This window comes from Cygnus olor, chromosome 2 (genome assembly GCF_009769625.2).
Source record: "Cygnus olor isolate bCygOlo1 chromosome 2, bCygOlo1.pri.v2, whole genome shotgun sequence".
NCBI classification, from domain to species: Eukaryota; Metazoa; Chordata; class Aves; order Anseriformes; family Anatidae; genus Cygnus; species Cygnus olor.
In genome coordinates, this window is record NC_049170.1 from 119,246,546 (window position 1) to 119,259,079 (window position 12,534).

The following is a 12,534-nucleotide window of genomic DNA, read 5'->3' on the forward strand; positions in this document are numbered from 1 at the left end:
CACCATCCCTGAAGGTCTTTAAAAGACGTTTAGATGTAGAGCTTAGTGATACGGTTTAGTGGAGGACTTGTTAGTGTTAGGTCAGAGGTTGGACTAGGTGATCTTGGAGGTCTCTTCCAACCTAGATGATTCTGTGATACAAGACCCAACCCTCCACCTCTGCTACACCCACCTGTAAATCCAGTAGGCAGAAACTCCTCCAGCCCAGCAGACAAACTGGGGCAGCAACCCCCCTCTCAGGTGAACAGTTTGAAACAAATGTGTAAAATAGGCAATAATTTAAAAAAAGTCTCAGTGTGATTTTTGTTTTCTTTGATTGTTTCCAAAAGGACAAGGAGGCCATTCCCCAAGGTAGAGTTTGGCTGTGGAAAAGAAGCAGAGAAGCACAAACAATTTGTTACTGTGAAGGTAAACTGAAGGCAAAATAAATTCTGTCACATACCATAAGCTGGCCAAGTCCTCACTTCAGCACAAAAGCCTACAGCCTTCACCCTTGTTACAGAGATGTGTAACAGTCATCTTCCAGCTTTTCCTTCTCACAGCCTCATAGAATAAGGCTTTATTTATTCACATAAAATGCAAATTTAAAATTGAATTCAAACATTAAGAAAAATGAAGAGTCCACAGAGCTGAATGAGCATAACTCTAGGAAAGGGGGCAGAAACTAAGTGCACATGCTACAGTTTTAATTGCATAGTAATTATTTCCCTTTCTGTAACAACCAGGTCTGGACTAACAAACATCTGAGATTCTAACTATACTAAAAATATATTATTGATTTACATACATTGAGATGTGCTCCCTCTTTGTTCATGATCAGGATTTTGAGCAAGGCAGGACCAAGATCTAAGGTGTGCCACTCCTGTAGTATACAGCCTTCACAGCTCTGTGCCACAGAGCCAAGTTCCCAGCAGTGAGCTGTTGGGTCAGGCTAGCAATGGTGACCTCTTTGACTTGGAAACATAAAGCATGATCTCTACCAGATTTAGGTTACAGGCAGAAGCAGTATTTGAAATACCCAGCTCTCTTGATTTTATTTTCTTAGGGTATAAATGCCCCCCTTTTCTGAACACAAAATCTTATTTCCAATTTTTAAGTCCCTAAAAATCACAAGTCTCCACTGTGAATATTGTCAGAAGGCAATATTCATGTCTCAGTTTAAAATTTCATCTCATTCCCAAGACATCCTGCATAGAAAGGTATTCTATTACTGATTGCTACAGCTCTGCAGTTCCTGTCCAGGTACAAATCCTTCCCAGGACTGCACCTGCTTCAGCAAAACACAGGTCCTGGGATGTAATAAGATCCCTTGTTATGCTGTACTGCGTCATTTTTCCTTCATCCACATAACTCTCATATAATCTTAACATTAAGGTCAGGTTCTTTTTTCACCAAGCTGATGGTAAAGTAACTCCTTTATTCACATCATAATCATTACTAAATTTACAAGGGCATGATTTGTACAGAAGAAAGTTTTCAGTACAAAGGCAGCCTATGTGTACAAAGAGAACCCAGATACTTTGGCAGAAAGATAAGAGAAACCTTGAACAAGTATAACTTTTCATCAAGATACAATATTCTTATATACAATTATCTTCATGTCTTTCAAATAAGAAGGATTTTTTTTTTTAATAACACTCTATTTAGAGTAAGACATTAAATTCTTGGTAAATCACATCCCTCTAGCCTGAGCCTTTAATCAGAGTCCTATCACACCTACCAGCCAAAATTATTGCGTATATCATACCCATCTTCTAACTGCTGTCAGTAGCATCAGTGCAAATCCTTCAAAATCTCAGTAATTGATAAGCTGGTAAATTTTCCAAGACATAAATGAAAACTGATGCAGTGCATGAAATCTCTTGCTATACAATTATGTATAGCACAGAGGACGTCTTTATGTTAACGTCTTTAGCCATGCCTAATTTTAGCATCCAAAAAACAAATCTAGATAAAAATTCTATCAGATAACTTCAGGATTTTCAGAGGGAGTTTGGTACGTAAATTCCTTTGAAACTCAGATGCCTTAAGCACAGGGGAAAAAACTGTTTAAACCTTTAGGATTAATAATACAAATTGTGTTGACGGTACAGATCTCAAGGAGATCTTTGAAGATTAAAAAATAAAATCAACTGCAGGTATCTGCAGAGACTACTGAAGAAAAGTATAGTTGGGCCATGCTTCTTGTCCTTGGGGCCAAGTTCACTTGGGGCAGTAGCCCACAGCCACAGCAGCCATCTGCACAGCACTGCAGTCGCAAATAAACTGGAGAGCAGGATGAGACTTTCAAGGGCCAGGCAGGGCACATTTCACATAAATAAATTAGAGGTATGCACTTGTATTTTGGAGATGTAGTTATGTGAGTGAGATGAATAAAATGAGTAATGTCTCACATAACTTCAGAGATAATTTACAAAAATATTTTTTTTCTGAGAGACCACCATCAATTTTGAAATGTTTGTTATTTGGATAAGTGAGCTTCCAGACTGGGCAAAGGAATGTACACAGCAGAAACCTGGAGAGGACCCAAGAAATGTGGCTGGTTTATTTTACAGTTCATTCTAAGTAGATATTTTTATAATTTGTCATTCTAAAATAATACAGAAGGCTATTATTTATATTGATATCAATAAAAATGTGTAATTCTGGTTAGGATTAAAAGCGTTTATTAAATTTTCCACTGAAGCTTGTCATTTCAAAGGGAAGCTGCGCATGACAACCATATAGACAGTAAAATTCCATTTTCCAGAGTGATGAGATTTTCCAGCCACAAGACTTTTATAGCAGAAGCTACCTGTCTTTGTACATTCAGAATTGTCTCAAGACTGGCAGTTCTGTAGCGGGGATAACTGTGGATTTTGACAAACTGCATCTTGTTCAGATTTTTCTGCCGTCTTTCCCAGACCACTAGGTCTGCGACCACCATAACTCATGGAGAATGAGAAGGACAAGCTTGGGGCAGGCAGTGCAAAGAGGGAGATGAAATTCAGAGGTCTCCTGCTGTGACTCTGCATTACCTGTTAACTAGAGACACTACTCAAACCAGGGTTTGTTGATCCAGTTCCACACTATGCTCATTTACATTGGTTTCCCTCATTACGATGAGTTAATATTCTGGAAGTCTCAAGAAAATTACTTGGATGTTGCAAATCTAGTTTAATACACCACCTCCACACCAAGCCAGCAGCTTGGGTGTACTGAGACATTGTCAGATTTCCCTTATCCATGCCTGTTACATTGACACCACAATGTTGTCCTGCAGCTCTAAGTATTTTGTAGGTACCTACTCTGTAGGCACAGCCCTGGGGGAGAATTTTGATGCACATCCTAACTAAATTGGCCAAGAAAACAGCAGAGAAACAGAAAGCCATCTTTAATTTCAGATCTTGCTCTAAAAATCAAGCCAAGTTGTGCTGATAGATCAAATTCACTGAATGCAAGATGTTCTAAAAATTAGCCCCAGTAGGTTTACACACACTTTGCTCTGGTTTGAGTGGAGACCCTAGTCCCTAGGGAATGTGACCCTGTAAGTCACATTCTTATGACACTTATGACAGTAAGAGGGAAGGCATATGTGGGATGCTGCAGATAAATCTTTTGCTGTTTATTTAAATCCAAGCAGATTTTTTTGGAGTAGGTTCCATATCACACAAAGGGTAGAGACTTCTTCCATTATAAAGTCACGTGCCAATGAAGCTCATCTTACCCTGGTGCCATACTGACCTGATGCTCCTCTGCTCAGCTGCGGACAGGTCTTCCCCGGTGCCAAGCTCAGCTCTCAAGCTTTAGTTTGGAGCTTTCAGAGCTGCTGAAGTCAACCACATCCACTAACCACAAGTGTCATGGCCATACTCCAGAGTCCTTCTTCCAACCTCCAGGAGCTCCTTCTGCGGCACTCAAAGGGCACACAGCTGTGGCCACGTACCTGGCTATAAAAACAGGCAGCTGAATTAAGCCAACCTCTTTTGGTTGAGGTAACAAAACAGATCAACCTGGCAACATGCTACCAACAGATTTATTTTCTCTCCTACTCAAAACAAGGATCTCAAAACATAAAGTATCAGTAAATCGAACAACAAATTAATTGCCATACAGGAACACTTAGAAATAATAAAAGTACCAGGAATGCAGTATGATATTTTTTACAATACTCATAATTTACACAGTTGGTATTTAGGGGAAGAGAAAAACTCTCCTTTCTTCTTTCTTTCAATATGTTCCTGGAAGGGGATGAAATATTATTCGGCCTTCCAAAATAAAGGAATTTTGTCAAGTATGTTTGATACACAAAATAGTCTGATGACTTCTTCAGATTTTTTTTTCAATATTTTGAATAAAAGCAGTTCACCTGGAAGAGCCATAAGGCCTGATTTTATCCTAGATTAAATCACCTTTCTTGGCTTTGTCTACTCTGGAGAAAAAGGGCAATTTGGTGTAAAAACATAACTTAGCCACTCTGAATCAGGCATAGATAGTACTTATTTAAAAACTAAATTAACATTTGGTGTTGTTTAGGGTTGGTTTGTTTTTAATTAATACTGCCCACGGTTTCCCAAGAATTCTGAAAGATTTTCCCCATGAAATGAGGGCTGCAATTATCACTGGAGGAACAATAGGAGCAAATACACAGCTCCAAATCTTGCCTTGCTGTGGCAAGGCAACTTGAATCACGAAGATCTTTCAGTATAGCAAGCACTATAGCTATGATACAACTAAAACAGGAGTGATTTTCTATGTATATAATGCTCACCCTGATGGAAAAGAGAGATGAAAACCAAAATCTACACCTGTATTCAGTGCCCTCAACCAGGGATATCACATGGGGATGAAATATTGTCCACCTACTCCTCATATAAAGTCCTGGAAAATGTGAAGTACAAGCAGTTATCTTCACCACATCTTGGCAATTACACAAATGTCAGAGTGATTTGAAGAAGAAATAACAGAAGAACAAGCCAACCCTGGGGAGTTTTTTTCCTCAATGACAAATTAAGGATAATGAAAACAACAATAGCCATAATAACTAGGAAATACAAAGTAGTTCATGTAAGAATATCTTATTTTCCAGATCCAAACATTCAATATCAAAAATGCCAAAACTTAAATGATCTACATCATTTCCAGGTAGGCCTCCTGGGGACCATATTCATGTGTTTAAGTAACTTAATTATCCTCTAGATGTCTGATTTATCTGGTGAACAAGATGAAGAAATTGTTTCGAGAGCAGCAAGTGTGCTACATACGGAGTTTGACTGGCTGAAACTATACTGATGATATATTTTTGCAAAGATGATATTTCTACCACAAGGTCTGCTGTGAAAGGTCTGTGTAAGCAAGGTTTTATCTGTACATATAATAAGCAAAATAAGACACAAGTGCTTTATAGACAGTCTAATTTATCTTGCAGACAGAGAGGTAAATTACTCTGAAACAATATATTTAAGTCCAGACAAAATAAATAACCAACTCTCCACAACTGGTTGTAAGTTCGTACAGGCGTTTCTAGAAAAAAAAAAAAAAAAAAAAAAAAAAAAAAAAAGAATAGAAAACCTGGAGGACAAAGCAGTGGCATTTTTCTTACTACAATTTCATCTCACTTGTTTTAAGTTAAAAATAAATTATTACATCCTGTCAATTTCCATGTACATACAATGATACTGATCAGAGATCACAGTCATATCTGAATCAGTACTGTTCATATGAGTGATTAAAAGACTGTTACTAAAACCTCAAGGAGAATAAGACCTGATTAAAAAAGTAAAAAACAATTCAGTTTAAGAAATACTTCCAAAGAAAATTGTGTTTTACAATCTGTAGCACTAATATTTTTGTTTCTAAAAGCAGGAAACTCAGGCGTAGCGGTACACTTAGCACATGTACAGCCAATACTTTAACTGCAGAAAACAGGAAAGCACATTAGCAAAAGCAGTATATCAAACAACTAAAAGTACTATTTACTTAACCATTCATTCCACATTCTAAAGGCAACGAACAGCGATTAGATATCATTTCTGCTAGCTGCCCTCCTAGTGTATGGAACCTGATGTGGAATTTATGATTTTAAGACTCAGCTGCTGAAGCAGTTTAAACCCAGATCCTTCTGAATACAAGGAGACCAGTAATATAGTGAAAATACAAAAGTAAAAAGAAAAGCAGGATATGCAGGAAAAACAGAAAGAAAAAAATAATAATCTGATGACATACAATCACATTGTCTTCTCATAAATTAATTCCTGGCAAAATGCAATTGCTTCATTCCTGGTATTTCAAACTTTTCTATTTCTTAATATATATATATATATTTCCACTGCCATTAATTCAAATTTATGATTATGTGTTTTGTTGTATGTGTGTGTACATTATTATTATAATTATTGTTTCCTTTAATTACAACAGGATGAAAATCATGTTTCTTTTATAGTTTTCTCTGAGCATTCAGTAATGTAGAACTATGCTCTATAATTAAAATTGAATTATCCTGTGCTCTGAGGTGCAGCATAAATTCCTATCACTGTCTGGAGCATGTCTTTGAAAACATGCTTATCTAAACAGCAAAGTTATCCAAGGATATCGTTTCAGCGATATTTCGTCTATAAAGTGTTGCGTGCATGCCATAAGAGACAAGGCAGTGAGTCAACAGTAAATCTTACATGGGCTTGCAGCATTTCACTATTGCAATCCTTTGCATTTAAAGCTTCCAAATTTGTAACAGCATTCAGTGCTGGCTTTACAAAAATCTCATTCTTTAGATTTTTTTATGTCACTTTCTTTTCAAAGAAAGAAACATAATAAATCAATACAAATATATGGACATGGCAGTTTTAACCAACAGGTCTTTACACCCGTGGCATTGAAGACGAGCTGAAGAGAGCTCTGCAACATGTGCAGGCTGTGTCACTTTGCAGCTGTGGGGAGGAACCAGGCGGTGTGGGGGTGTTTTCTCCTGCTGTAGAGCCACAGCTGTCTTCTGAAGCTGATGCATTACCAGGTTTGGTCCCTCCGAGACTGTGAGTGCTCAGTGTTGTCATGGAGCTAGCATTAAAGCTACTCTAAATGTGATGTATCTAAAGCCTGGAGAAACCTTTGACTCTACACTGCAGGGAGAGATGAAAGCTCAGTATGCTTTAGGAACATATTATAAAATGGAGATTTTATTTAGATCCTAACTAAAGGAAGAGATGAGCAGAACTTCCACATTGCTGTGCAAGAGGAGGCCCACAGAAGACATTCAGGTGGGAAAACAAAAATGACCAGGAGTCACTTACCTATATTACGCAGTGAAGAAGACATCATCCTAGGCAATGAAGGAGTGGTCCATGTGTTCCCATGACAGAGGTGGGGCTTTATATGGATCTTGTTTGTCTTCCTCTGACTTAAGGATGCTCAAAATTGTGCAGGTGTTGAGAGATCTAAACAACGTTGTTTCCATCACTATAGCAAGCTGAAAACAAATTATCCATACTCTGCCCCCTCTTCTGCCCAAACAGCCCAAGGAGATGGCTTCAGACACAGCTGCTGTACCTACCCCAGGTCTGTTAGGAATCTTCTCAATCTGACCATAATCTCTAGGTTGAACTTTAGGTGCCTTTATAGGGACATGTTTAATTGAAACTATTCTATTATACACAAGACACAAACCCTTTGGATGATGTTTTCTGACCAAAATGGAAAAAAAAACGCTCAAAAGATTTTGACCAGATTAGCTTCCTCTAAAAATTAAAACCTTAGTGGCTTTTCAATACATTTAAAGAGCAAGTCATGTCAGAATTAACAATGTAATGGTGAAATTTTAAGAGTGATTAGTTTGATGGGTTTGAAAACTTATTTGAATGGAGGGGTGAGGTGAAGGCTTTATGATTTTTTTTATTTTTTTTTTCGAGATTTTGATATAGGAGGCTGGATAGCTGCCTTTGCAGACTGGTAAACCAGGAACACAATAGGGACTTTAATATAAGCTTTCAAAGTCTCTTCATAATTTTGAGACAAAATATCATTTACCTTTTGCTCCAGATTCATTTTAGAGGAATGAAGGTTTCTTGTGGGGACAAAGGGTCTCAGAGGAACAAACCAGAGCTTTATTCATCAGTTGTTCAAGCAAGACCAAAAGCATTTTAAAAATATATACACCTTATCTTCTGCTTTCTGGCTCTTGTAAAAGGAGTCGGCCACTGTACCAAGAATATGGACTATGTTCCTCTGCTAGCATGACCACAGTATGTTTCATGGAAGCTCTATTGGCTACAAAATTGCAAAGAATTTTGCTTTTTAAGTCACAAGATTGAAGAGTTACTCATCAGGAGATCTGAATGCAATGGCTTTTCAGCCTTTCTCCTGCATCTTTGTTTTTCAGCACCAATAAAACAGTTAGAAAAGAAAGAGACTATAATGATGACTATGATGACCAAGATAGAAGAGCTTCAGGCAATACACAACATAATATCCATTAGGATAAGATACAGCAGTCACAGAGTAAGGCAGAAGTACTTCTGGCAATGAATGGACAAACGTATAAAGCCTCACCTACTTGAAGCTGAACACAAGCTTTCCTCATGTATAAAATACAGTAAGGTGAGAGGATGGGAGAGCTCCCACAGCATGCCAAGGACAGAGGTTTGGGGGGTGGGAGAGGGAGGTTAATACAATGCCAGCGTCATGTGGAAGTAGGGAGGGTTGGAAAGGGGTAAAGCTTCCAAGCACAGACTGAGGCACACAGTATAGAAAAAAGGCTTTCCAGTGACAGCTACTTAACACCCACACAGAAGTGGCTGCTTTCTATTTCCATTCCCAGTTCTTATCAGTGACCTCCTAAAGATGCTTGGCTCAAACATTTCCAAAGCAGTGAATGCCTACCCAGAAAAGGGAAGAAAGCAAAAGAAAACAAGACAGTGAGAAACCAAAAGAAAGGAAGCAAACAAAAGCAAGAAAGCAAAAGAAAGCAAGAAAGCAAAAGGCAAAGACAAAAAAAAAAAAAAAGACAGTGAGAAAACAAAAGAAAACAAAAGCAGGAGGACAAAAGAAAACAAAAAGGAAGAGAAAAAAAAAAGAAAAAAAGAAAACAGAAAAAAAGGCAAGAAAGCAAAAGAAAGAAAACAACAGAAAATAGAGAAAACGACAAAGCAGACAAGAAAACAGACAAAGAAAAGACAAAAGAAAACAAAAGGAAGAAAGAAAACAAAAGAAAGCAAAAGAAAGCAAGCAAAAGAAAAAGAAAATGAAAAGAAAGCAAGAAAAGAAAAAAACACCTTCGGTGTGAATTGAAAGTGCATTAAGCAATCAGTACCCAGCCCCTCTGCCCATGCTGCCACTCTGGTTTGACACACTAATGGCTCCTCTGTCGGATTTCATTGAGAAAATCAACTTTTCAAAAGGTTGTTGAAGAAAAGCTATTGCAGGCCACTGCCATTGGGCCTGCACTGGGGGGAGGGGGAAAGAGTCTTTGTAAATAGCTTTGATAGTTTTGTAGTCTTTTGAGAGGACAACTTCCTGAAGTCTTCCAGATCAGAAATAACCCTCAGGCTATAAGAATATCACTGCTCTTTTGCCAACCATTTTGGCAAAAGTCTGTGGACCTTATATCCTAAGATCCTAAATCTGTACAAAGCTCAGCAAAATATACACCATGGAAAAACACCCTGAGCCTCTAGAAATAGTAAGATTCTCCCAGTAAGCTTTTAATGCTCCCTGGTAGATCCATAGAGCTGTTTTAGGGTGATCCTTAGATAAAAAAAGCTTTTAAGAACAAACGGCATGGCAGAGGTGGATGAAAAATGGAACCTAACAAATCAAATATGCAGGGAAAAATTTCCCATTGAAATGAAGTAATCAAATTTCTCTGCCTAATGAGAAAAAAAATAAAAATAAATAAATCCTTATAATTTGTTATGACTTTGGAAATTTAACAAGACCTCCCAGCCTCATTATCTCCAGACTAGACAATCCAAATGTCCTCAGCATCTCTTCAGAGGGCATGTCTTACAGCCCATCTACCAGCTTTGTTGTGCTCCTCTGGACACTTTCAAGGACCTTAATATCCTTTTCATATTGTGGAGCCCAGAAACACAAACAATATTCAAGCTGAGGCCACACCAACACTAAATATAGAAGGAGAATCACCTCTTTTGACCAGCTGGCTGTGCTGTGTTTAAGGCACCCCAAAATGCAGTTTGCCCTCTTGGCTGCCAGGGCAAGCTGCTGTCTCATGTTGAGCCTGCTGTCGACCAGCACCCCCAGGTCCCTTTCTCACTCTTGAGCTTTCCTCAGCCATGACGCACTTGTTAGGCACAACCCCTCAAGGAAAATGTGCAAACACAATGCTGAATGGTTCATAACATTAAAGGTTGGACTAGATGATCTTAGAAGTCTTTTCCAACCTGAACAATTCTATGATTCAGGAATCTGAGAAGATATAATATATATAAATATATCATATAATGTGAGAAAAATATTCTGACTTAGTATATAGTGCTTAATGGAGAATTCAATACCACAGAATGGGACCAGAGAAAAAGTTTGCAGGGCAAGGGCTGTAAATGAAGTAGTTCATACAAAGCCAAACAAAATGTGTTATTCCACCTAAAATGGAAAAATTCTGGGGAAAAGGGTAGGAGAGAGAAAGATAGAGAGGGAGCAATCAACTTTTCCACGCTGCCCTCTTCAATGCCATCAAAGTCTGATTGTCAGTCTGACTACATCTCAGTCTGGAAAGGCTAGAGAAGGTTTAAAAAAAAATCTAAAGGCCACATGGTATCAAGTGGAAACTACAAGGGAGTTGCTTTGGGGCAGCAGGCTAGCTTTAAGCTGGCTTGGAAGTGTGAGCAAGGCAAACTCCTGTCATTTGCACAGTCGGGATTTCAGGCTAACGTGCATGTTCTTTACAAGCCATGAAAAAATATCACTGTGATTTTTCTTCCCCACAAGAATAATCCACCTCACTCCAAGCATTAGATTAGTCCCTAAAAGTTGCAATAACATCAGCTCTGTTACTCTTAGCTTTAACTGTGACATTAGAGCAGAGAGCATTAATGCATGTGAACATTAGATGGTACATTAGAGAGAACAGCATTTAAAAGAATAAGGCTGTGCCAGTGTTACTCCAAGGATTTTGCTGAAGATTCCATCTCACTGCAAACTCAGGGGAAAAATAATCTGCAAAGCTGTATATGGGTCTCCTATTTGAAATGGCTGCTCAGAAGGAAGCACTGGCCAAAGAAAAGCACAGCCAACAGCATTAAGCCTTTATAAAACTGTCCCCTTTAAGACAGCATTATTTATTGGGTATTTAAAGCATGGTACATTCACGAAGCACAGTACTTTAATGCAAATATTCTGATATTAAGTGTCATAATTTTCAACTATTCAGGTGTGATGAAAATGCATTGTGAATATCTTTTCTTAGACATGGCTTTCAAAAAATTTTGTGAAATTATAAAATACTCAAGAAATTCAGAATTGTATTTCTCTATAGCCTTGCTGCTCCGGAACAGCAACCATTTAAAAAGTTATGGCCTTTTTCTGCACCAAGCCTTAAAGTTCCTAAGAGAATCGTGCATTCTTCCACTGACATCTGCATGATTCAGAGACCAAGTAGCTGTCCACACTCTTCGAAAACTATTTGGGAAGTGTAAGTAATAATCAAGAGAAAGAAAAAGGTTGAAGGAAGTACTGCAAACAGTCGCTTGATCCCCAGTCACCCTCTTCTGGTTTAATATTTTCACAGAAGGAGGAAAAAATGTTTATCAGCTGCAAGAGGAAATCACTGATCACAGCAAGATGCAGGTTCAGTCTGCCCTTTCTCTCCAGCCTGCTGGCATTTGCTTCCTCTTGACAGAGGATTCAAAAGCCATTTACTCATGGATAATAAATTAATAAAGATTTCTTTGTCCTTATCAGCTTTTCTGAATGATTGCAGAACCTGTAAACTCAGTACTAATATAAAACTGCAGTAGTTGCAGATTTACCAAGGTATTTTATGGAATTTATTCCAAAACAAAAACCTATCAACAGTTCCAGGATTTGTGTGAAAATAACTCAGCAAAAGTACCTGAGGAACTGCACACTCCTCGTATAAAATGAACACGGGGCATCTGGAATAAGCATTGCTAACACACCAACACAAATAATTCTGTAATAACAGCCTCCAATATAATTCAGTTCATGCAAGGAAATGAAGACACCAAGGGGAAGTCATAACAAGAAACCCAACCAGGGAGGCCCAAGCAGAAAGCCTCAAAATGGCACAGGAGATGGAAACAACAAAGCATACACGGGAGGTAGAAAATAATCTCTGATATTGCTAAGTTTCCACATAAAAGAGAATTATTCCTGTTTTTGTCTCACCCCAGAGGTAGTTTCTACTCAACCAATACTTGATTTGAAAGACATGTGGTGTGAAACAAGAGCAGGTCACTGAGAAACAGAAGGTCTGTGGTGGCCTTTGTGGCTCCCCTCTGGCGCCTGCATGCATGGAGTCTGCACCCGGAGCAGAGCTCATCGTCTAGTTCTCTGTTCTTACAGTACCTCGTGGAGGAGGTGGGA

General features: G+C 38.4%; 1 long non-coding RNA gene across 1 annotated transcript; it reads right to left on the minus strand.

The window, feature by feature from the left end:
- Positions 1-213: 213 nt before the first annotated feature.
- LOC121066290 lies at positions 214-7,286 on the minus strand. Its single transcript, XR_005817637.1, has 4 exons — positions 7,266-7,286; positions 4,788-4,860; positions 3,724-3,929; positions 214-362 (listed from the first exon to the last, which is right to left on the minus strand). It is a non-coding gene; the product is annotated as an uncharacterized LOC121066290 (long non-coding RNA).
- Between the last annotated feature and the right edge of the window lie 5,248 nt (positions 7,287-12,534).